The 26,687-nt window shown below is 31.5% G+C and overlaps 1 long non-coding RNA gene across 1 annotated transcript in view; it reads right to left on the bottom strand.

Annotated features, from left to right (window-relative positions):
- Positions 1–26,687, bottom strand: part of LOC141393366 (uncharacterized) — a 254,868-nt gene that overhangs the window by 120,791 nt on the left and 107,390 nt on the right. The window contains exon 3 of the long non-coding RNA XR_012410077.1: positions 23,098–23,177. This is a non-coding gene — a long non-coding RNA (uncharacterized lncRNA). The remainder of the gene's footprint in view (positions 1–23,097; positions 23,178–26,687) is intronic.

Raw genomic sequence — 26,687 nt, forward strand, 5'->3', positions numbered from 1 at the left:
ACATAACTACAACATTTATGTGGTGTAATGCTGGACACAAAATATTGTCGAAGACAACAACATAAGATGACAACATGTTGTATGTACGTGTGTGTGCAGCAGCCGACTGTTGCATTGCATTTAACAGAAACGCATTTTGAGACGCAATAAGTTTTTCAAGTTTTCTCCAGTTTTTTTCTTTTTTGAGCGATGATGTAATGCAAAATTGAATATGGATTTGTCGAAATGGTGGGTAAATATTTGTGACAAGAAACAAGTAAAAAAGTATCAGTCGGCTTTGCCGACAGAGATATACCCTCAGCCTGTGAAAATTGAAACACTTTTTTCACAAAAAACCTATGTATTTAGGGGGTTTCAAAATTTTAGCCGCATGGACCGACAAAAATGTTGATTAGGATTAAAGTTCAAAAATTTTGCGGAAAAGGTACTTAAAGGAATGGACCGACATGGACCATGGGGGTGCCATAGGGGGTTTTTACACCCTTCGGGCTGTTTTCTCAAGAAACAATTTTTGCCATCGTAATTGAGGCAGTGAATGTAAGTTGCTTCAACAAAAATCAAAGTGATTCAATAGCAGGTCTTAAAGTGAACTTATCCAAAATTTTGTGTGGGAGGTACGGGATGGAGTGGACAAATATAGTCCATATTCGAACCTGATCTATATCTGGTAGATAATATGAGAATGTGTAAAGTATGGACCAAATCGGTCACTCCCATCAAGACTTATCGTGAGCACAATTTTTCCGAATATTTATGAACATTTGTGGGGTAGGTACCTGAAGGAGTGGACCAATATGGCTTATCTACAAACTTAAACTAAGTTTGGACAAAATATTACGAAAGCCAAATTTTGGACCGAATCGGAAGATCCGTTCTAGAGTTCTCTTGCGCTCCAACCACTACACACGGTGTCATATGGTTTTTTGTAACTTTCAGGCTATATTCTCAAGAAGTATGGGCTTGCCCCTAATGAAATTTACAGCGTCGTATAGAGGACAGTGAATACAACTTGCGTAAACAAAAATCAAAGCGATTCAACTTGACCAAAAATCGTGAAAATTGAAAATAGTGTGTAGGGTTACGTAAAGCTTTTTTAAGGTTTTGCTGTTGATTTTATATGAAATATTGACACAAACTATAAAAATTCAGTAGAGAAAGATCACAATATTTAGGATACAAATTTAACTTTTTACAGAGTATTAAATATAAGTTAAATATAAGATATTTAGAATTGAATTGAAACCACGTTTGGACCTATATGATTAAAAATATAGGTCAACGTTATGGTATATCCCAGAATTTTAAAAGTACAGATAACTGCCATTATTTCTGCTATCGCAAGATTTTCTGTATTTCAAAGCTCTTAATCTAATTTTTAGAATATCAGCTGTAATACAGATTTTGGGATTCCTTTTTGTGAAAGAGTCTCCATGCAGAAAGTGGTTAAGCGGTAATCCGGACACTAAAAATATTTACACTGTAGACTTTGTAATCCGGACATACGGCAAATTTTTTACCTCAATAATCCGGACAATCGTTCGTTTTCTTCTTCATTAAGTTATTTATGTTTTTCATTTTATTGTTTGCAGATGTAATTTGATTTTTATTGATAAAAAATAAATTCTTTGCAAAATTTATTCGTTGTGAGCAAAAATGAGTCCTATTTTTGAAGCTTCGGAAGAAAAGTGGTCTTGGCAAACGTAAGGCTTGGTTTAGTTTGTGGAGAACATTTGTCCTAAAATTGCATACAATTGGAAAGAACGTCATCAGGTCATACGTTTGGTAAAAAAAGTGTTACTCCTAAACATACAACTCTGTAATAGAAATAGAAAAGCAAATGGTCAAAATCTTTTATCAAGGTAAATTTTTCAATCACTGCTATCCTCAAGTCTAGAAAATTGGTTGTAAATTTTATTTTGTAAATATTTTAAGGGTTCTCCTAAAAGAACAATAGAAAATAAGAAATTTTTCCAATAATGCTATTTAACTTTTGGTAACAAATCTTGTCGTTTAAAGTCATTCGGAATTTTAGGTATGGTCCCAAAAACTTCCCGGAAGGGACAAGGGATACTTCTTTCATATTAATGAGGGCATCCCGATTCATATTAGAGATAAGAAGAGTCCCAACAGCTAGTCTTACGACACCACTTGTAGATAAGTTGCTGAATTAATCAGGAAAATCCGCCAATAATTTGCTGGGCGGTATTTTTGACACCGTTGAAAAGAGTGCAAGGTGAAAGAGCTTACCATTACACCACGGTTAAACGGTGTTAAATTTTTCCATCAAAAGGAAGACTTACACCTTATTGACAATAGAAATAAATGATTCCGGTGATGGTATTGAAGAAAGGTGCATTAAAATGTGTTCTCAGACAAAAAATATTGAAAATTTTAACATACGGTATATTTTTTTAAAATTTTATTTAAATACGATTTCGTTTATGCTAAATTAAATGCTTTCATTGAATAAATCTTATATTATTTATAATTTAAACACAAAATTATGTGTTTTTCGTAACTACTCGGTAATCCGGACAACGCCAAAACATGTGGTATCCGGATTATCGAGATTATACTGTATATTCGCGAGTAGGACGAATTAAGTTATATAGGAGTTATAGGGTATAGGGGTATAGATCGACCCGAACATAACGTCCCCGAACATAACGCCTCATTTAATTACATATCGAAATACCCATACGACTTCTATAAATTAATTACCTTTAAAAAGAAGAATAACACGAATCTGCGAGCACAGATTGGACTTCTATATCTAGCTATCGTGTCGATAACCTAAGAATAAACTATTCTTTAATGCTATAAAAACGCCAAATTTGATTAATTAAAACTTTAAAAATTTAAAAACGGACGATACAGATTACGATTCATAGACTCAAAATCCTTCTCAGAGTACTGTTTGAGACTACAAAACTCATGTTTGGACTAAGCCACAGCATGGTCGATCAAATATCTCAGAAACCAATTGGCAAACTCTAGCTAAGTCGTGACAAAATAATATAAGTCGAAAATGTTTATGATTTTTGTTCCGGCTGCATTCTTTACTTTTGGTATAATGTTAAAGAACGCCTTAACTAAATTTAATTGAAAGGTGCTTACACTTGGGAAGTTTTTGCAGTTTCTGAAACTACAATGTTCATAGATGAGAAAAAATCCAAAAACAAGAAAAAAATCGCTGGATGGATTTTTAAATAAATCGCGGTCAAAGTTCACATCTTTAGGTGTCTTTTAGGTTTTTACGGTTTTGCTTGGAAATTGCAAGTCCTATCGTAATGGGACTAAAAAATTTTGTAGCTGTAAAAATTCTCTACAAGATTGGCCTTTACTACTTTTTCCTAAGTTTTACCATTTTTGAGATATATAAGTTCAAATTGGGACAATGCACTGACTGTATCGCCTCCTTATAAAACAATGTCATGTATGGTGTCCTTAACTAACTTTAGTTGAAAACGGCTTACACCTGGGAAAATAGATGGAGGGATTTTTTAAATAAATCGCGGTCAAAGTTCACATTTTTAAGTTAGAAAGGCAACTAAGGAAAATGTTGTAGCAGTGAAAATCCTCTTTAACATTTTCTTTAGTCCCATTTCGCTAGGACTTGTCGTTCCCACGCAAAATCGTGAAAACCTAAAATAACCCAAAAAATGTGAACTTTGATCGCGATTTATTTGAAAATTCCTCCGGCGACTTTTTGTTTGTTTTTTTTTCCCCATCTATAAATAGTTACTGCGTCCACAAGCCATTTTAGTTGGTCTCCTTAGTATTTAGAGCTTTGAAGCATGGGCTTTCCCCCTCAAAATTTGATATCGCAGTAAACAAGACTACAAATGTCAAAAAAGTCCAAAGGATCAGTCTTAAGCTGCACTTATGTTAAATTTTGAGAGTGAAGTGCATGAAGATGTTGACCACACATATTCTCTTGAAACTTGTCGTATATTTGGAAAAAAAATTATTTAAAGAACTGGACCGATATAATCAATTTTGGGTTCGATATATTTCTGGAAGAAATACTGCGATGTGCAAAGTTCAGATCGAATCGATTACTACCATTTTAGCGAAATTTTTTTCTTTACGAGATTCAAAACTTTGACAAAATCGTTTGATCCGTTCGAAAGTTATCATGCGCTCCAGCCTGTCAGACAACTGAGATACAGACGGACGGACTGTCCGTCCAAACATATCGCTCATTTACTCAAAGAGTGGCATAACTGAAAAAACGGGTTTTTTGAGTTAGCAATTTATATTTTTTCTACTACTTCTATTTTATCTTGTGTCAAATTTTCATGTTGATATCTCTAAAAATCAACGAGTTACAGCTTGTTTTCTAGGAGTTTGGCATAAATCAACAAAAAGGTTTTTTGAGGTTATAAAGCACTAAAACAATTCGAATCATGCTTGATCTTGCACAGAAATTTAGCACGAATATCTGGCAAGATCTGTACAAAAGATGATCCCAATAGTTATTTTATTTTTTGTGTATTAACGTTTTTAAGTTGGGAAGTCAAATTTCATTCCTCAACTTAAAACGAGTTTTTCTGGAAACTTGTTTTTTTGAAATATAAATTAGCGATATGTGCAATTATGGGGAAAAATGCAAGTGAGAATGCTACATTTAGCAGCTTTTGAAGAACACAAATTAATTTTTCTTCATAATTTTCTCCTCTTGTTTAGCAACAAGTAAAAAAAAATTTTGGTGAAGGCAGCGAAACAAATTTCTAATTGGCTTTCAATATATAGTCCACGAAGAACGCTTCATACATTTTGTCCAATAGACATTTTTCATGCACTTCCAATCCCACAATACTGAAGTATTTTGGATTCAGGATGAGTGAAAAGCCTCGAGACCTCAATATAGCTTGAATAAGACATAACAAATATGGAGTATATTCATTACGGAATTCGTATTTAATTGGGGAATGATGTGGCATGAAAACGTAATTCAGATTTCATTGGAAGTTTCTCCCAAAGGGAGTATACACACAAAAAAATTTGAAAAAAAATCTTACATAACTTGACTTGATGTACATTTTCTGTACAGAAACTTCATATATATAAGATAGATATATAAGTTTTCATTTGAAATCTCTTAACATAAAAAATGTTTATGACACAGAAAAAATTTAATAATTGGTTACAGTAGCTTAATAAATTTTGTTCCAAACCATTTCGGGGGGGGGGGGGGCGGCCCCCCATGCCCCCCCCCCCCCCCCCTGAGTACGTCCCTGATCGTACAAACATACTTGGGGTCTAAAACCATTATTTCGATGAGGCACATTTTTGGTCGTATCAAAGTGTAAATACCCTCTTTAGCCTAAAGGCTGAGGGTATAAAAATAATTGACAAATGTGCGACAATTTGTATTTGTTGTTTTGTTGTTAATTACTCAATTGTAACTGTCACAAAAAGATTCGAAAAGCGATAAAACTTATTTTAATGGTGTTGTTAATTAGACATCAATGACGTAGCCAAATAAAAGCGACTGGCTGATGGGAAGAATTTCTAACATCATAAACAAATATCATTACGAAGGATCTTAACTGCAATCCTTCCCCCATATCTCCCAGTTTAATTACTGTGAATCTTAGTATCAAAACCCCGATATGCCTTTCTACGCCCATGTTGTCACACATATTTCATTATCAGCGTGTCTCTGGAATGAGTAGGAAACAAAAGAAAAAAAAACAAAAGAAAGAGAAATAAATAAAAACGAATGTCAACATTTCATATACAGACAATCCATCATAACATCAAAAATTAATAATAGAAACAAAATTAAAGAAAGAAAGTCACGGACAAATTTTCTAATTCTCATTCCCCTAGAATTTGTTTACTTATTTCATATCCAGTATCCACACATATGCCGTTCATATAAAAATGAAGGCTGTCTTCAGGTTACCAGCTAGTTAGATTACTAGCTAGGGGACATTATATAAAGCCTAATGGTAATTTTTTCGTACTGTGCCTAATTACCTCTATAAAGTCGATCTTAAAGCCCATTGGACGTTGTGGTCGTTTCTAATAAGTATTTTACAAACAAGAATTTTCTTTTTTAATAAAAGGAACATTCATTGGTAACTTCTTAACACTAGTTCAGTTTTTCCATGAGGTACTCTCTCCTTCATCCTCCACCCCATATGTTAAGAGGGGCGTTCATATTTCTACAAAGATATTTAAGCTAATTTAGCGAAATGTCCTGCTTTTGCCCTTTTAGGCCTAAGGCCATACAAAGATATACAACATTTATTGTGTTAATGTGCCATTAAAAGCATAAAATGAGTTTGTTCCCAAAAATTACAAATGTCATTAATAATAGCCAACGATTGCTTACTTGTTTGGTGTGACAATGCCACTGGCCATTGGCAAAATCCACCAAATACAGCCGATAGAATTAAATGACCAAACACAAATTGTATCAGCAGCATCCATTAGATATGGTCAATGTTAATTACAAAATCAATTAAATGTGGCTTTGAGAAGGAGTAGGATAGGAGAGATGGTTGACACTACAACAATAGAAGCCACATACACACTTATTTTTTGGGAAGGTTACTTAAGAATTAAAGTAACATGACCAGAGGTAGTTATGCTTATAAATAGCTTTCTTAGATCAAACTCCTTGATTTTAAAAAAAATATATTTTCGAGAAGGCCGTCGTACCTATATTTAACAAGTAAAAAAGTATCAGTCGGCTTTGCCGACAGAGATATACCCTCAGCCTGTGCTAATTGTAACACTTTTTTTACGAAATACGTACAGTGAGTGTCAAAAATATTCGGTTTTCAATTTCACCAAGAATAACACCTCAGTATTTTAGAACCCTATAACCAATATTCAAAAAACCAAATACTTAAAAAAATGTTGGTTCTGTGGCAATTAAAAAATGTATGTAACATGGATCCATGGCAACGCTATAAGCGAGAATAACAAAGAAGAAGTTGTCAACCCTGTTTTCTATGCGTCAAAAATATTCGGTTTTTGTAACTTTTGTTAAATATTTTGGCAAAAAAACCAGTCAATATCGGAATTTTTCTGCAATCTATATATATAAAATAGAAAAATGTTTGTATGTTTGTTTGTTTGAAATTTATAGACTCACAAACCGCTGAACCGATCTAGCTGAAATTTTCAGGGTATATTACTACATCGCCTGAAAGTAACATAGGCTATAAAAAGTTTCGAAATTCCGCTCTGATCCGGAGATATAGCATCAGAATCGGAGGTACCTCCAAAAAATTTAAACTTTGTATGCAAATATCTATAGAACGGTTACAGATACAGACTCCAAATTTGAAATGTGTGATGGATTTTAGCCTAAAAATAAATGTGCCAAACTATATCGAAATCGGTTCAGATTTGGATATAGATCCCATATATATTTTCGTCCGATTTCAACTATTTGATATACAAAACACGCTACATGTGTCCGATTTCAATGAAATTTGGAATGTATGACTAAATTTGTTGCAGAAATGAGTATTCCAAATTATGTTGAAATCGGTTCAGATTTGGATATAGCTCCTATATAGATTTTCGGCCGATTTCATGTATTTGATGCACCCAACCCACTATATATGTCCAATTTCAATGAAATTTGGAATGTGTGACTAAATTTGTTGTAGAAATGAGTATGCCGAATTATATTGAAATCGGTTCAGATTTGGATATAGCTCCTATATATATTTTCGGCCGATTTCATGTATTTGATGCCCCAAACACGCTATGTATGTCCAATGTGTAACTAAATTTGGTGTAGAAATAAGTATTGAAATCGGTGTTGATTTGGCTATAGCTCCCATATTTATTTCAATGAAATTTGTGCGGTATCTACGAGTATATCTATAACGGAGGAAAATGTTTGTACGTTTGTTTGTTTGAAGTTTATGGACTCAAAAACCGCTGAACCGATCTTCCTGAAACTTTCAGAGTATATTACCACATGGCCTGAAAGTGTCACAGGCTATATAAATCTTAAAAATTCCGCCCCGATCTGGAGATATAGCCTCAGGATCGGAAGTACCTCCAAAAACTGTAGACTTTGTATGCTGATATCTAACGAACGATTATCGATACAGTCTTCAAATTTGGTATGTGTGACGGAATTTGGTCTAAAAATAAATTCGCCGAAGTAATTTGAAATCGGCTCAGATTTGGATATATATTTTCGGCCGATTTAATGCATTTGATGCATAAAACACGTTTTGTATGCCCAATTCCAATGAAATTTGGAATGTGTGACGGAATTCATTGCAGAAATAAATGTTCCAAACTATATTGAAATCGGTTCAGATTGGGATATATCTCCCATATATATTTTCGGCCGATTTCATGTATTTTCTACACCAAACACGCCATGTATGTTCAATCAATGATCCTAGAAATTAGTTTGCCAAATTATATTCAAATCGGATCAGATTTGGATATACCTCCAAAATATAGTTTTGGCCGATTTCATGTATATTATGCAATTAACACCTTATGTTTGTCCAATTTCAATGAAATTTGAAATATGTGGCGGAAATTGATCTACAAAAAAAAATTGTCAAATTATATAGAAATCGGTTCAGATTTACATATAGCTCCCATATATATTTTCGGCCGATTTCATGTATTTGATGCACCAAACACGCTATGTGATCCCAATTTCAATGAAATTTGGAATATGTGGCGGGAATTGGTCTACAAAACAAATTGGTAAATTATATTAAAAGAATTTCAGTCAATAGAATTTCAGGAAATGCACGAACGTACAAATCCATTGATACTGTGGCAACTGAAGACGACGCGGTTAACTATCCATTTGAATTCCTAAGTTCGTTGGATCTTCAGGCTTTCCACCACATAATTTAGTGCTTAAAGTTGATGTTCCTATTATTTTATTAAGAAACATAGACCCACCTCGCCTTTGCAATGGTACAAGGTTAACAGTAAAAAACTACATAACTATTTAATTGAGGCAACGATTATTACTGGGAAGTATATAGGTTCAGATGTACTTCTACCTCGAATCCCTCTAATAGCAACCGAAACGCCCTTCAAATTTAAAAGATTGCAGCTTCCTGTACGTTTGGCATTTGCAATGACTATAAATAAATCCCAAGGACAGATTCTTCGTGTATGGGGCCTAAATTTAGCATGTTCTTGCTTTTCTCATGGTCAGCTCTAAGTTGCACGTTCACATGTTGGTAGACCGATTTGTTTGTTTACGCTCCTGAAGGAAAAACAAAAAACATTGTATATCCTAAAGCATTACAATAAATACTTTACTTTAAATTTTTGAATTTGATTTCTTTCTGATTTCAAAAAATCCGTAAAATTTCAAATGCATATCAATCTAAAGGGGTAGCGAAGCGCACCGGGTTCAGCTAGTATGAATATAAATTTCAATAATTGCGAACAGAATCTTTGTTCCTGTGTGCAAAAATATTATATTTCATAGCAAATTATTAAAATTTAGGGCTAAGGAAAATCGCTATCCTAGAAAAAAGAAAACTGTTTATATTTCATTATAAAAACGGCAGAAATAAAGGGAATTTTTGCTTATTTTTGAATATTTAGTCGAATACATTTGAAATAATGTGCAAAAGTCACGAAAATATAGAAATAATCGTTTTCGTGAAACACATAAGCCAGCAAAACCAAGGACTGGGAGGGAAGGTAGAGGAATCTCCTAAAAAATTACGACTAAACCGCCCTTAATTTTCTTGAAATTGATCACCGAGCCCTAGATGACTTTCAGAAGATAGAAAATATGCACTTACTTTCCAATAAAATCGTAAGGATAAAGCCTTTCATGGCCGCGAAATATTAGTCCTAGACCCACAATGTGGTATACAAATCTTCATATGTATATCGACGAGATAAAGCGATTTTATAAATTGTAATCAAACTGCAGGCCTCAACTATGGACGGATCGTCACAAAATTTTGTATGGAGGACGGGCTTATACCAAAATAGACACCTATTGCTATTGGTGATGATCGGGTGAAATGGATCGAAACACACAATTTCTATCCGATTTTGTAGCTGCTCTGTAGGTCGCAAGAAGAGTCCGATCGCCTCGAATTTTTAAATAAGGTAAGAGTATATGACAAGGAAGAAGCTTGCAATTTGAGATTGTGATCAGATAATATCTAGAGGGTTAAATGGACCACAACTTTTGTGTGAAATTTGTAAAAAAAAATTTGAGTATACAGCTTATATCTTTATTCCTGGACGACACATTCCAGGTAAGTAAGCAATACGTGGAAAAGGAACTCTTGACCTTTCTATTGATGTCAATTGTGTTGGTGTCCATGGTCAATTAACAGAGTTACATCCTAATAAATAGAGTTATTTGATTGTAGTGTAATCATATACACGGCAGAGGTCGCAACTATTGCACAATCGTTACGAAATTTTGCACGAGGTAAGAGGTTGGGTCGAAGAAGATGCCTACAATTTTGGATGAAAATCTGATATTATTTATCGGGTGAAAGGGACCACTACTTTTGTATTTGTGGTCCATATTTTATTTCCTAGAGGTCATACACCCGAAAAGAAGCCTATATATGGAAAAAGAACTACTGACCTTTCCCCTGATGTAAATTACTGCATGTAATGGATTTTGTGTAAAGAATCACATGTTCCTATCATCCTACAAATTGTCTTTATCATGCAAATGACGTGAAGTCCTGGCGTATTAATTGCCCAATTGGATTCACACATATTTTTCAAAATGTACTCGGTTTCTTATGTCGGGCTTATATATTTATTTATATTAGGTGTATTCCAAAAAGAAACCTGATATTCCAAGAAAATTTAAATATAAATGGGAATTTAGGAATATTTACTAGAAGTGTATAAAACAAATTGATCTATAAACATCCCAGCAGGGACAAGAGAGCCTTCTATCATAACAATGAGTGCATCCCGATTCATGGGACCTACTGTTTATCACAGAGTCCGAACATGTCTGAAATACTCAGGAAATGTCGCCAACATTATTGAGGGTATTTTGATTTTTCGATTTGATTTTTTAAGAAATGTGGATTTTTAAGAAATTCATGAAACATGCATTTAAAAAATATCTCAAGCAGCGTAGATTTATTAAAATTAAATTAAAAATTTTTCAAGAAACGTGAATTTTTTAATATTTTAAAAATGATTTTTTACAAATATTTTTTAAAACAACGTTGATTTTTTACAAATATTTTTTAAAATTTTTTTCTTAAAATACCGTATGTCGCTCCCTGATTTTTTAAACAATATTTTTGAGATGGCCATCAAACCTGTATTTAAATGTTCGGTTTTTCGCTTAAAAGGCATCATTTCAAAAACTGAGAAGCCAATTGATAATTCCCTTCGCCGGGTTGAAATCACGATATTGGTAGCGATCAGTAAAATTTTGCAACACTGTCAGTTCGTTTTGAAAAACATTACTCTCTGTAATAGAGGGTAATAAATGAAGTTGAGCCATTGGGGGAATATTCCAACTCAAGCAATCAAATGAGATTGAATCTTCAACAATAAACAAAACAAACAGATGGAAAATGTTTTTCAAGAAACCTGGATTTTTGAAAAGTTTGGAGGTTTTTAAAAACAATTTTTAAGAAACTTGCACCTTTTTAGAAAAGTAGGAAATCTTTAAAAGAATTTTTCAAAAAAAAAAAAAAACAACGTGGATGTTTTCTTGGACTTTTTCATAAAAAATGGAATTTTTTAAAAATATTTTAAGAAACGTGAATTTCTTTAAAATGATTTTTTTTTCGAACAACGTGTATTTTTTAAGAAGAATATTAAACTTGGATTTAAAAAATGTCAAAAATCGTTTAACTTTTTATACCCTCCACCATGGAATAATTATTTCCTTTCCTGTCCATAATTTTAGGAAGAGATATTCTGTGACAACTTGTACCTTAATAAGGGAAAAAAAATCATAAAAAATGTATTCAATCGGTCGGTAACCTTATATGGAGCTAAATCAAAAATGTGGACCTATGGTTTTGGTGGAAAAGTTTTGTGACCAATGGGAGACTCAAACGTCAAACTACAGATAGTTCGTTCGCAAAATGTAGCCACAATCCTCAAAATAATGAAAATAGGGAGGTAACGTTATATGGAGGCTGTTCCAAAACGTGTATTTGAAGGTGATATTTTGTGATCACTAGTATCCTTAACTGTGAAATTACAAGTAGTTCGGTCAAAAATATTTCCCAAAAATCCTCAAAATACCGAAAATCATGGACCTAAGTGACGGTCTTAAGTGGGGATATTTTGTGACCACTGGGAACCCCAAATGTGAAATTACAGGTAGTTCGGTCAAAAAATGTAGCTAAAATCCCCAAAATACCGAAAATCGGGAGGTACCGTTATATGGGGGCTATACCAAAAGGTGGTCCGATATAGCCCATCTTCGAACTTGACCTGCCTATGGATAAAATACACTCGAGCGGTAGAGTGATTACAACAGACAGACGGACATGGCTAGATCGTCTAAGAATTTTATACTGATGGTCGCAAATGGTTAGTTCGTTGTGCTACAAACAGAAAAAACAGACTTAATATTGATATGAGAGAAGTCTCCCATGTCCGCCTGGGATGTTTGTGGAGTACATTTATAAAAAAGTACATTTATAAAAGAAACAAAAAACGAATTATGTCAGATGCCATTTCAAAGGAATTAATGAACCACACCAAAACATTTATTTAACACCATTTGGCTGACTGGCGCACGTTTTTTACTGCATTTTTTTTTTGTTCTTTTAACGTGAATTTTTGATAAATATATTTTTGACCATTTTCAAGCAGCGTGTATTTAAAAAAATTTCAAGCAACATAGATTTAAAAAACTTAAACAACGTGGATTTAAAACAAAAAAACTTGAATTTTAGAATGAACAAATATTTTTTTAAATTTTTTCAAACAACATGGATTTAACGTAAAAATATTTTTCATGAAAACCATCAAAAGTTTTAAAAGAAAATATTTTTTTTTTTTAAGAAGACCAATAAACTTGGATGTTTTATAAAATACTTTTTTTTTGGACCATAAACAAAGGTAGATTTTAAAAAATATATTTTTCAAAAGAACATCAAATGTGTTTTTTAATATTTTTCAAAGGACTATCAATAATGGTTTTAAAAATATCGAGTGGACCAAAAAACGTTGATTTTTAAAGTCTATTTTTTTTTTTGTAGATTTTTTATCAGACCATCAAACGTATAAATATCTCTTTCCAAATATTACATAATTTTGGCCACGAGAAACGATTCCGAATCACTCTTTGCCGTCCACAGCGATTATCCATAATATCGATATTTTTGAAGCTAACTTTCTAAAATATCAAATTGAGCCACCACTATCGGTAACTTTTTAATCTTTGAAAAAAATAGTATTCATTCTCCATAGACTCAATAACTCTCATTAAAATGCGGAACAATGGAAACGGAACTATTATCTACTTAGATCTATTGCATCGAATAAATAAATGAATGTTATTTCTATTCTGTTCATATTTCTAAACATTATACAATTTTGTGAATTTCAACCACAAATATTTTGAAAAACTATTTAAAAATTCTTGAACATTTTTTTCTTTCAAAATTTGATTCTAAATTGAATATTTATAAAAAACAATTACGTCAGTTGCTATTACAAAGCAATTAACAAAACACAAAAAACATTTATTTAACTCCATCTGGCTGAATGACGCAGTTTTTGCTGCATTGTGCTGTAGTTACTGTCGTCGTTTATTTGGCTAAGAAACATGTCGACACTAAATTATTGCCAATGCTTCGTCATTAAGTTGCAACAACACCTGTGCTGCCTCTTTAACAAATGTGCATATTTGCACCAACAGCTAACAACGCACGAATATTCTATGAGCAAGACCAACCAAGCGATCGACGGCGGTGGTGTTGGGTCTACAAAAAAGGTTACGCATGCGCAGTAAAACTCTTCAACAAAATACAAATTCATTGCAATGTAGAAATAAGATCTTAACAAAAACCAATCAAAGGAAAAAATGGCGGCTTCAAATGTGCCATGAGACCCACATCGACAACGTATTTTATAGCGTCTTAGAGGTTCGCATGTCGGCTTAGGCTTACTTGCAAACAGCAACAAATTGTTTACAAATGTCGATATTGTTTGTTAGACCACAACTATAAGTAAACCATTTGAGGAGTTATTGCAAAGTTAATCAGAAGTTCTTATTCAGGTTAATGAATTACAAAATATATAGATAAGTCAATAAGGCATATAATCCGCTGAGGTATCTTGTGGGTAGTCTACACAATACCCTCCTTTAAATCTGACAATATCGATAATTTGGTAGAATAAAAAGATCTTATTTGATAAAAAGGATAAGCACATGGGAAGGGCCTAAATATCATTAAACTGTTATATGGGCTTAAAACTTTGCATTATTCTTTTCCTAAAAATGCTAAACTTGAACCTTGTAGAGTACAACAAGAGATAAACTCAGTTCCAATTCTTTAACTATCTCAATAATAACCCAGCAAAATTTGACGGAAGGGGTTCTTTGCGATGACGTGATTTCATGTCATCTTTTGCATTGGTTCAAAGGAAGTCGTGAAAGATCCGATCTTTTCATTAGGATTTGAACCACTGCAAAGGAAGTCGTGAAAGATCCGATCTTTTCATCAGCATTTGTACCCATTCCATCGATCCAATAGAGATGATGTTTGTGTTTTTATTTACACACCTGTTTATTTTCATTTTGGTATGTTCCAGTACTGGAAAAATCTACTAATTTTTACTATTTTTTCCGATAACATAAAGGAAAAATTGTTATCGTAGTAAAAATAAGTAGATTCTTGCAGTTTCTGGAACAGACCAACAACAACAGAAGTTGTTAAAACTGTCGTCGTGATGTTGTCTTACATTTCCTGCATATCAAACAACTAAAACTTCTAAACAATTGGTATTATATGAAGTCCCAACCATCGAGCTAAAAATAGAATCGGACTGCACACATTGCTATTTTAAAAGTTCCCTTGTCTGTTCTAAATCTGACATAGAATGAAATCAATCAAATCTCGCTTCTTCGAATTTGAAAAAAAAGTCCGAAACGAAAAGGAACAAGAATCTGAAAATAAAGAAGAAACTACTTTTGGAAAGAAACAATTAAAAATAAATGAAATAAGCATAAATGGTATTTTCCATAAAAAGTCTCTCCTCCCCGTTCGTTACATTTTGTTCTTAGAGATCCCTAAAGCAAGCCGGGTTGTAGATCCCTTCATATTTCCGTCACTAAACAAAAGAGTATAAATTACCAAAATGTTGTTATAAAATAACAAAATTATAAAATAAAAGTAATTTACGAAATAAAAATACTTAAAGGAGTGCATTTGGAGTCCATGTTGAAATTTGAACTGGTGATGGGAAGATAATTGAAAAAACCTTTTGTAAGATGAAAGAATATCAGTTGCGGAGAACGGAGGAAGTAATCTTTTGCGTTGCAGCGGTGGTGATTACATTGCAATTTTGGATGTAAACTTTTGAAAAACTAAACTGATAAATTAATTGTAGCTATTTCATGAATTCGTTTGAATTAATAAAGAGTTTTGTTTTTCATGAAAACCATATTTCAATACAGCATTTCCATTTTCCAAACAAGACATGAAAATTTCATGCCAAGGGGTTGGTGAAAATGACATGCCAAAGCATTGGTTAAAATGACATGTCAAAGCATGGGTGAAAATGACGTGTCAAAGCATTGGCGAAAATGACATGTCAAATCATTGGTGGAAATGACATGCCAAAGCATTGGTGGAAATGACATGTCAACGCATTGGTTAAAATGACATGCTTAGGATCCAGAAAAGAACGTCATCTTTTGGGGTCCACGCTCATATAAAATTCATCGATGAAGATGCTAAAAAGATGACATGCTAGATCACTTGCACCCATGATTGAATGTCATCTTTGGCATCGAACATTTTGCTGGGAATACACAATTTTTTTTACAAATTTCAGCCTTGAAGGCCTTGCATGCCTCAAAAGGATTACTGCCACCAAATAACCAACAGACTTTGTCTAGAAGGAAAAATAAGAAAAAACCGGACAACAAAACCCAAAAACAGAAATTGAAAGAAAATTTCATTGAACGTTGCTGAGAAAGTTTGTGTTCAGTTTAGCTGTTTTATTGCTATTCATGTTGATTTATAAACTGAAAATAGAGTACAAGAACATGCCTGCAGCTACCATGAGGCTATGATGTGTAAAAAACGTAATTATTTATTAGAAATACTTTTTGTTTTTAGCTGATTTTTCTTAACTTTTTTATCGTTTTGCAACAGATTTTGAATAATTGTTTTAACTAAATTATTTTACTTACATTTTAGAGTACATTTCAAAGCAAGGCAAAAACAACTACAGAAAAAAACAGATTGTTCCAAAACAGTGGAATCAAATTAAAAAATTGAAAAAAAATTTTAATTCGTTCAAGTCCACAATTTTTTTCAAGCATTTTTTTTTTAAATTAGTTGTCCAACAAACGTGGATTTTTTTAAAAATTAGTATCCCAACAAATGTGGATTTTTTAAAAATTAGTTGTCCACGTAGTATCCCAACAAATGTGGATTTTTAAAAAATATTTTTACAACAAACGTGGATTTTTCAAGGACGTGGAATTTTTAAAAATTATTTTTCAATGACTTGAATTTTTTAACAGATATTTTTCAATGACGTCGAATTTTTTAAATGAATATTTTAAGGATGTGGAATTTTTAAACATATTTTTAAAGAGCGTGGAATTTTTTAAAAAAGGGTTTTCAAGAACATGTATTACGTAAAATTTTTCCCAATAACATAGATTAAAAAAAAAACATTTTTCAATAACGTGGATTTTTTAAAAATATTTCTTAAAGACTTGGAATTTGTTAAAAATATGTTTCAAGGACGTGGATTTTTTTAAAAAATATTTCTAAGGCATTGAAAATATTTTCCAATTACGTGGATAGATAAAAATATTTGCCAATGACGTGGTTTTTAAAGATCAATTTTTTAAAAATAATTTCAAGGACGTGAATTTTTTAAATACTTTTTAAGGGCGTTGATTTTTTAAAAATATTTTTCAAGCAATTATAATTTTTAAATGGTTTTATTAAATGGTTTTATTTAGCTCACCCCGTTTGTTTTTTTTTTTATTTATTATTTATTCTTGGGTCAAATTTAGTAATTCAAATTTCACCCTCTTCCTGTCAACCGATTAATCTGAAATTTTGTATACACTTTGGATTTTGGTGACAATACAATTATATTTATTCATTATCATTATAAATTCAAGATGGCGGCCGCTACAAAATGGCGGATAACGTAGGTTTTATCAATCCCATCAATATGGGTATCAAATGAAAGGGCTCAACAAGCTCAACAACAATATACTATAAAAAATTTAAATCCAAGATGGCGGCCGCTACAAAATGGCGGATAACGTAGGTTTTATCAATCCCATCAATATGGGTATCAAATGAAAGTGCTCAACAAGCAGAATACAATATACTATAAAAAATTGAAATCCAAGATGGCGGCCGCTACAAAATGGCGGATAACGTAGGTTTTATCAATCCCATCAATATGGGTATCAAATGAAAGGGCTCAACAAGCAGAACACAATATACTATAAAAAATTGAAATCCAAGATGGCGGATAACGTAGGTTTTATCAATCCCATCAATATGGGTATAAAATGAAAGGGCTCAACAAGCAGAACACAATATACTATAAATAAAAATAGGTAAAAAAAACTTTTTAAGTTAAACGGTTTTATGTTAAACTTACATTGCAATGTTTAAGATAAATGTACTAAAAACCAAAAAATAATAAAATAGATACAGTCGTGGGAATTATAAACATATGCATACACTAGACTAAAATAAAACCGTGGGGCACGTCAATTGTCTACAATCGTTGATTAAAATGTTTGTTTTGTAATGTTACACTATAATTAGGCAGTTGTTCAACCGACAACGATGGACGTGTGATAAGTAGGGCTAGAATGTGGAAACAAGCTAGCAAGCTCGATTATAAGCGAGTTTTAGAGTTTCATAGTGGTGAGCGAGTAGTACTTTGTCGATTAAAGACAAACTACGAGCAGTGAAACGCTTCCTCGCCAGGCAGCAGTGTGCATGTCCAACGATAAACTAGTTGAAACATCTCTTTTATTTACATGGAGTGTATAACTATTGGAATTTCCATGAGCAAGAAATAGTAAGTAATTTCCTCACCGTCTGCGGGCCAACTGCCTAACGACGAATTAAACGATTATTCTATCGCACATTAGTTCGATCATTTGTAGACAATTGACGTGCCCCACGGTTTTATTTTAGTCTAGTCTATGCATATGTTTATAATTCCTACGACTGTATCTATTTTATTATTTTTTGGTTTTTAGTACATTTATCTTAAACATTGCAATGTAAGTTTAACATAAGACCGTTTAACTTAAAAAGTTTTTTTACCTATTTTTTAAAATTATTTTACGTGGACTTAGAATTTTTTAAAAATACTTTTCGAAGATTTAGAATTTTTGAAATATATTTTTCAGGGACGTGGATTTTTTTATATATTTTCATGAAAATGAATTTGTTTCAAATACCTTTTAAGGACGTTGTTTTTTAAATATTATTATTGAAGGACTTAGATTTTTTTGAAAATACATTTCAAGGATTTGGAATTTTTTAAAAATTGGATTTTTTGTTTGTTTTGTTTTAGTTGAAGATTCAATCATATGATTGTCTAAGTCTGGAGTTTCCCCCATTGGCTTAACTTCATCACTTTCCTCTTTGCAGAGAAAAATGTTTACAAAACGCACTGACAGCTTGCAAAATTTACTGATCGCTACCAATATCATGATTTCATCCCGGCGAAGGGAATTATCAAGTGAGCATCATTCTCATTAACATGAGAATACTCGATGCTTAAAGAGTTCAGGTTTTCACTAAAAAATCATCATTTCAAAAACTGAAAAGCCAATTGATAATTCCCTTCGCCGGGATGAAATCATGATATTGGTAGCGATCAGTAAATTTTGCAAGCTGTCAGTGCGTTTTGTAAACATTTTTCTCTGCAAAGAGGAAAGTGATGAAGTTAAGCCAATGGGGGAAACTCCAGACTTAGACAATCATATGATTGAATCTTCAACTAAAACAAAACAAACAAAAAACAGCGAAGGCACGCGCAAAACGGAATTTTGTAAATAAAATTCCATCGACATACTCACAGGTAACTGTGTTGATGTTATTTCAACTTAACAGAAATCGATGATTTCTTAGTTGAATCGTGCTGTCAGCTTGCAAATATTTTGTTTTGGTGTTTTTTGGGAAAGCCGAAAAGTGAGCATCATTCTCATTAACATGAGAATACTCGATGCTTAAAGAGTTCAGGTTTTCACTAAAAAATCATCATTTCAAAAACTGAAAAGCCAATTGATAATTCCCTTCGCCGGGATGAAATCATGATATTGGTAGCGATCAGTAAATTTTGCAAGCTGTCAGTGCGTTTTGTAAACATTTTTCTCTGCAAAGAGGAAAGTGATGAAGTTAAGCCAATGGGGGAAACTCCAGACTTAGACAATCAATTGGATTTTTTTTTAAATATTTTTCAAGGATTTGGATTTCTTTAAAATGTTTTCCATGGACGTGGAATTTATTATAAACATTGTCCAAGGACGTGGATTTTTTTAAACATATTATTCAAGGACGTGGAATTTATTAAAAATATTTGTCAATGACGTGGATTTTTTTAAGCATATTTTTCAAAGACTAGGAATTTTTTTTAAAAAAAATTTTTTCAAAGACTAGGAATTTTTCTTAAAAAATATTTTTCAAGTACGTGCAATTTTAAAAAATATTTCTCAAGGACGTGGAATTTTTTAATTATATTTTTTTAAGGACCTGGAAAATGTTTTCCAATTACGTGGATTGTTTAAAAATATTTGTCAATGACATGGATTTTTTAAAAACAATTTCAAGGACGTAAAATTTTTAAAAATAATTTTAAGGACGTGCATTCTTTACATACTTTTTAAAGACGTGGATTTCTTAAAAATAGGTTTCAAGGATGTGCATTTTATTAAACACTTTTTAAGGACGATGATTTTTTAAAAATATTGTTAAGGAATTTGAATTTTTAAAAATTGTTTTTTGTGGACTTAGAATTTTTAAAAAATATTTTTCAAGGACGTCTATTTTTCTTAAATATTTTCATAGACATGGATTTGTTTTAAATAATTTTTAGGACGTTGTTTTTTTTTTAATTAAAGAAGGAGTTGGAATTTTTTTTAAATGTTTTTCAAGGACTTGGATTTTTTTTAAAATATTTTTAAATGGACGTGGATTTTTCAAACATATTTTTTAAGGACGTGGAATTTATTAAACATATTTTTCAAGGACGTGGAATTTATTAAAAATATTTTTGAAGTACGATAATTTTTTTAAACATATTTTCCAAAGACTTGGTTTTTTTTTTGGAAAAATATTTTTCATGGAGTTGGAATTTTTTAAAAATATTTTTCAAGGACGGTAGTTTTTTTTAAATATTTTTAAAGGATTTGGAATTTTTAAAAATATTTTTCAGGGACGTAAAATGTTTTAAAAAATATTTATTATAATCATTGTTCAAGGACGTGGATTTTGTTGAACATATTTCTCAAGGACGTGGAATTTATTAAAAATATATTTCAAGGAAGTGGATTTTTTAAACATATTTTTCAAGACTTGGAATTTTTTTAAAAATATTTGTCAAAGACTTGGAATTTTTTAACAATATTTTCAAGGACGGGGAATTTTTTTTGAAAAATATTTTTCATGGAGCTGGAATTTTTTAAAAATATTTTTCAGGGCATGGAATTTTTTCAAAATACTTTCCGAGGAGGTGCAATTTTTTAAAACTAATTTTCAAGGACGTAGATTTTTTTTAAAAAATATTTTTGGAATTTTGAATTTTTTAAAAAAAATATTTTTCATGGACGAACAATATTTATTTAATAGTTTCCAACGACATTGATTTAGAAAAACTGTTTTTAAATAACGTGGTTTTTTTAAACAAATTTTTTAAAGACTTGGAGTTTTTTAAAAAATATTTTTCAAGGACATTTATTTCTTAAATAATATTTCTCAAGGACGTGCATTAAAAAAAATATTTTTGAAGGAAGTGGAATTTTTTAAAAATATTTTCCAAAAATGTGATTTGTTTAAAAATATTTTTCAATGACGTGTTCTTTTCTAAAAATCCTTCAAGGAAGTGAATTTTTTAAAAATTGTTTTTTTAAAAAATAATTTCAAAGACGTGGATTTTATTAATACTTTTTAAGGACGTCGATTTTCTAAAAATGTTTTTCAAGGACATAGAATTTTTTAAAAATACTTTTCAAAGATTTGGAATTTTTGAAAAATATTTTCAAGGACGTGGATTTTTAAAATATTTTTAAGGACGTTGAATTTTTAAAAATATAAGTGAAGAACTTAGAACTTTTTCAAACCTCTTTTCATGGATTTGAATTTTTTAAAAATATTTTTCATGGTATTGACTTTTGTAAAAAAAAATTTTAAGGACGTGGAGTTTATTAAAAATATTGTTCAAAGACATGGAATTTATCAAAAAAATATTTTTTAAGACGTGGATTTTATTAAATTAATATTAGAAGGATGGGGAATGGATTTTTTAAATATATTTAAAGGACTCGGAAATTTTTTTTAAATATTTGTCAAGAACATGGAATTTGTTTAAAAATATTTTTCAAGAACATGAAATTTTTTAAAAATATTTTTCAAGCACATGGCATTTTTTAAAAATTTGTTTTTAAAGTCGGGAATTTTTAAAATATTTTTCGTGGGCTTGGAATTTTCTTAAAAATATTTTTCAAAGACGTGCATTTTTCTTAAAGTACTATCAGGGACCTGAAATTTTTCAAAAATTAGAAATGAGGAATTTTTTAAAAATATTTTTCGAGGATTTGAAATTTTTTAAAAATATTTTTCAAGGATGTGGATATAAAAAAATATTGTGCAAGGACATGCAATTTTTTACAAATATTTTTTAAGGACATGGCATTTTTTAAAAAAAATATTTTGCCTGTAATTGCTCTCCTAAGGTGATTACTTTATATGTATAATCTCAAATCTCAACCCACTGTCGGTTGCTATGTCCGATTTATTTTAGTTGTTAATAGTGTCACATGGTTTCTTTGTAAATGCATATACCATATATGCATACATGATTACATATACACATACATATTTCATACATCCATATTTACACACCCAACGAAATGTGTGTGTGAAAGGCAGTGATGAAGTGAATATTTTTTGTAGTAAAGGCGAATATTCACTGCGATCACATTCAATGTGTAACAACGAGTGAATGACTGGATGGATGGCGTTACAAGTGCATTGGTTTCCTTCATATGGAACATGAAAAAGAAGAAACACAACAAATCAGTGGCAACATTCTGGTACATGTTTGACGAAGTTTTGCTTTGTTTTTTAGTTGAGAGAGATGCATAGTTTTTTTTCATTTTTTGGCTAGGAAAGGGAAACGAATCTACAAATTCAATCAATACAATGCAGCATACAATATGCATCATACACACATAGACACATATAGCCAAAAGGAATTCTTTTATTCAAATATGTCTGGCATACAATCGGAGTAAATAACCAGTAAGCCAGCCAACAACTTATGCACACACGATATGAATAAAACAAGACTCTTAGTCCATATGGATGGTTGGCTACTTTTTCGTAGCTTGGTCAGATTTAAGACTATAGTAAAATGTAACCTACATACATACATATCCACATGACAATATTATACACATATTGATGAATAGATTGTAACATCTTTCAAAAAATTAAATCGAAATCGAATTTTGTTAACAATTTCTTTTATTTTTGAGCAAGCATTATAAAATTCCATTGAAAGTTGGTAGCGTATTTTCTTCGCTCGCCATCAGCCTTAGAAGTTAGTGTTCCATATTTATTTTATTGTTGTAAAATAATTCATATTTATGAAAAATCTTTTCCCTTCTTTCTTGTGAAAATTCAATCAATTTTATTACTTTTTATTATAACTTACCAATTTATTGTTCGCCTTTGGTTTGGAAGAAGTTATCCTGTTGCAGTTAAGTTGAGTGTGTGCGAGTCCGTCAGAAGTTCCTGAAATTGGAAAGTGGGAGAAACAAAATACGGATTAGAGTATATAGTATATGGATTTAATAATTTATAAAAAATGAAGAGATGAATAGGTTTTGGATAGAAATACAAATATATAGAGTAATGGTAAATGCCGCACATGTAGGTAATTTTATCCCCCAACGTTAATAATGTTATCCACAACGATAATTTTATTCACCAACGAGGATAATTTTATTGTCCACCGTGAAACGTTTTATCCACCAAAGTTTATTTTTTATCCACCAACGTGGATAATGTAATCCACCAACGTGGATAATGTTATCCAACAACATGGATAATGTTATTCACCAACGTGGATAATTTTAAACACCAACGTGGATAATTGAATTCACCTTCAGAAGTTCCTGAAATTGGAAAGGGGGAGAAACAAAATTTGGATTAGATTATAAGTTCATATGTTTGTCCACCAACGCGGATAATTTTATTCACCAACGAGGATTATTTTATTGTTCAGCGTGAAGCATTTTATCCACCAAAGTTTATATTTTTATCCACCAGCGAGGGTAATGTAGTCCACCAACGCGCATAATTTTATTCACCAACGTGGATAATTTTATTCACAAGCGTGGATAATTTTATTCACCAATGTGGATAATTTTATACACCAACGTGGATAAATATTCACCAACGTGGATAATTTTATTCACCAAAGTGGATAATTTTATTCACCAACGTGGATAATTTTATTCACAAGCGTGGAGAATTTTATTCACCAATGTGGATAATTTTATTCACAAGCGTGGATAATTTTATTCACCAATGTGGATAATTTTATTCACCAACGTGGATAATTTTATTCACCAACGTAAATAATTTTATTCACAAGCGTGGATAATTTTATTCACCAACGTAAATAATTTTATTCACAAGCGTGGATAATTTTATTCACCAATGTGGATAATTTTATTCACAAGCGTGGATAATTTTATTCGCCAATGTGGATAATTTTATACACCAACGTGGATAAATATTCACCAACGTGGATAATTTTATTCACCAACGTGGACAATTTTACTCACAAGCGTGGATAATTTTATTCACCAATGTGGATAATTTTATACACCAACGTGGATACATATTCACCAACGTGGATAATTTTATTCACCAACGTGGATAATTTTATTCACCAATGTGGATAATTTTATTCACAAGTGTGGATAATTTTATTCACCAATGTGGATAATTTTATACACCAACGTGGATAAGTATTCACCAACGTGGATAATTTTATTCACCAACGTGGATAATTTTATTCACCAACGTGGATAATTTTATTCACAAGCGTGGATAATTTTATTCACCAATGTGGATAATTTTATACACCAACGTGAATAAATATTCACCAACGTGGATAATTTTATTCACCAACGTGGATAATTTTATTCACAAGCGTGGATAATTTTATTTACCAATGTTGATAATTTTATACACCAACGTGAATAAATATTCACCAATGTGGATAATTTTATTCACCAACTTGGATAATTTTATTCACCAACGTGGATAATTTTATTCACCAATGTGGATAATTTTATACACCAACGTGGATAAATATTCACCAACGTGGATAATTTTATTCACCAACGTGGATAATTTTATTCACCAACGTGGATAATTTTATTCACAAGCGTGGATAATTGTATTCACCAATGTGGATAATTTTATACACCAACGAGGATAAATATTCACCAAGGTGGATAATTTTATTCACCAATGTGGATAATTTTATTCACAAGCGTGGATAATTTTACTCACCAATGTGGATAATTTTATTCACCAACGTGGATAATTTTATTCACAAGCGTGGATAATTTTATTCACCAATGTGGATAATTTTATACACCAACGTGGATAATTTTATTCACCAAAGTGGATAATTTTATTCACAAGCGTGGATAATTTTATTCACCAATGTGGATAATTTTATTCACAAGCGTGGATAATTTTATTCACCAATGTGGATAATTTTATTCACAAGCGTGGATAATTTTATTCACAAGCGTGGATAATTTTATTCACCAAAGTGGATAATTTTATTCACCAACGTGGATAATTTTATTCACCAACGTGGATAATTTTATTCACAATCGTGGATAATTTTATTCACCAATGTGGATAATTTTATACACCAACGTGGATAAATATTCACCAACGTGGATAATTTTATTCACCAAAGTGGATAATTTTATTCACTAACGTGGATAATTTTATTCACCAACGTGGATAATTTTATTCACCAATGTGTATAATTTAATACACCAACGTGGATAAATGTTCACCAACGTGGATAATTTTATTCACCAACGCGGATAATTTTTTTCAGAAGCGTGGATAATTTTATTCACCAATGTGGATAATTTTATACACCAACGTGGATAAATATTCACCAACGTGGATAATTTTATTCAGAAGCGTGGATAATTTTATTCACCAATGTGGATAATTTTATACACCAACGTGGATAAATATTCACCAACGTGGATAATTTTATTCACCAATGTGGATAATTTTATACACCAATGTGGATAATTTTATACACCAACGTGGATAAATATTCACCAACGTGGATAATTTTATTCACAAGTGTGGATAATTTTATTCACCAATGTGGATAATTTTATACACCAACGTGGATAAATATTCACCAACGTGGATAATTTTATTCACCAATGTGGATAATTTTATACACCAATGTGGATAATTTTATACACCAACGTGGATAAATATTCACCAACGTGGATAAATATTCACCAACGTGGATAATTTTATTCACCAACGTGGATAAATATTCACCAACGTGGATAATTTTATTCACCAACGTGGATAATTTTATTCACAAGCGTGGATAATTTTATTCACCAATGTGGATAATTTTATACACCAACGTGGATAAACATTCACCAACGTGGATAATTTTATTCACCAACGTGGACAATTTTATTCACAAGCGTGAATAATTTTATTCACCAATGTGGATAATTTTATACACCAACGTGGATAAATATTCACCAACGTGGATAATTTTATTCACCAAATTTGATGATTTGATCCACCAATGTGAATAATTTTATCCTCCAACGTGGATAATTTTATTCATTAACGTGGATAACTTTTATCCACCAACTTGGATAATTTGATCCACCAACGTGAATAATTTTGTCCTCCAACGTGGATTAAAAATGAGGAGATGAATAGGTTTTGGATAGAAATACACATGGATAGAGTAATGGTAAATCCCCCAACTTGGATAATTTTATACACCAACGTGGATAGTTTTATTCACAAGCGTGGATAATTTTATTCACCAACGTGGATATTTTTATACACCAACGTGGATAATTTTATTCGCCAACGTGTATAATTTTATGCACCAACGTGGATAAATTTGTTCACCAACGGGGATAATTTTATTCACCAACGTGGATAATTTCATACACCAACGTGGATAAATTTATTTACCAACCTGGATAA

The sequence above is a fragment of the Musca autumnalis genome, unplaced genomic scaffold (assembly GCF_047663935.1).
Source record: "Musca autumnalis isolate F117 unplaced genomic scaffold, ASM4766393v1 scaffold_2, whole genome shotgun sequence".
Classification (NCBI taxonomy): domain Eukaryota; kingdom Metazoa; phylum Arthropoda; class Insecta; order Diptera; family Muscidae; genus Musca; species Musca autumnalis.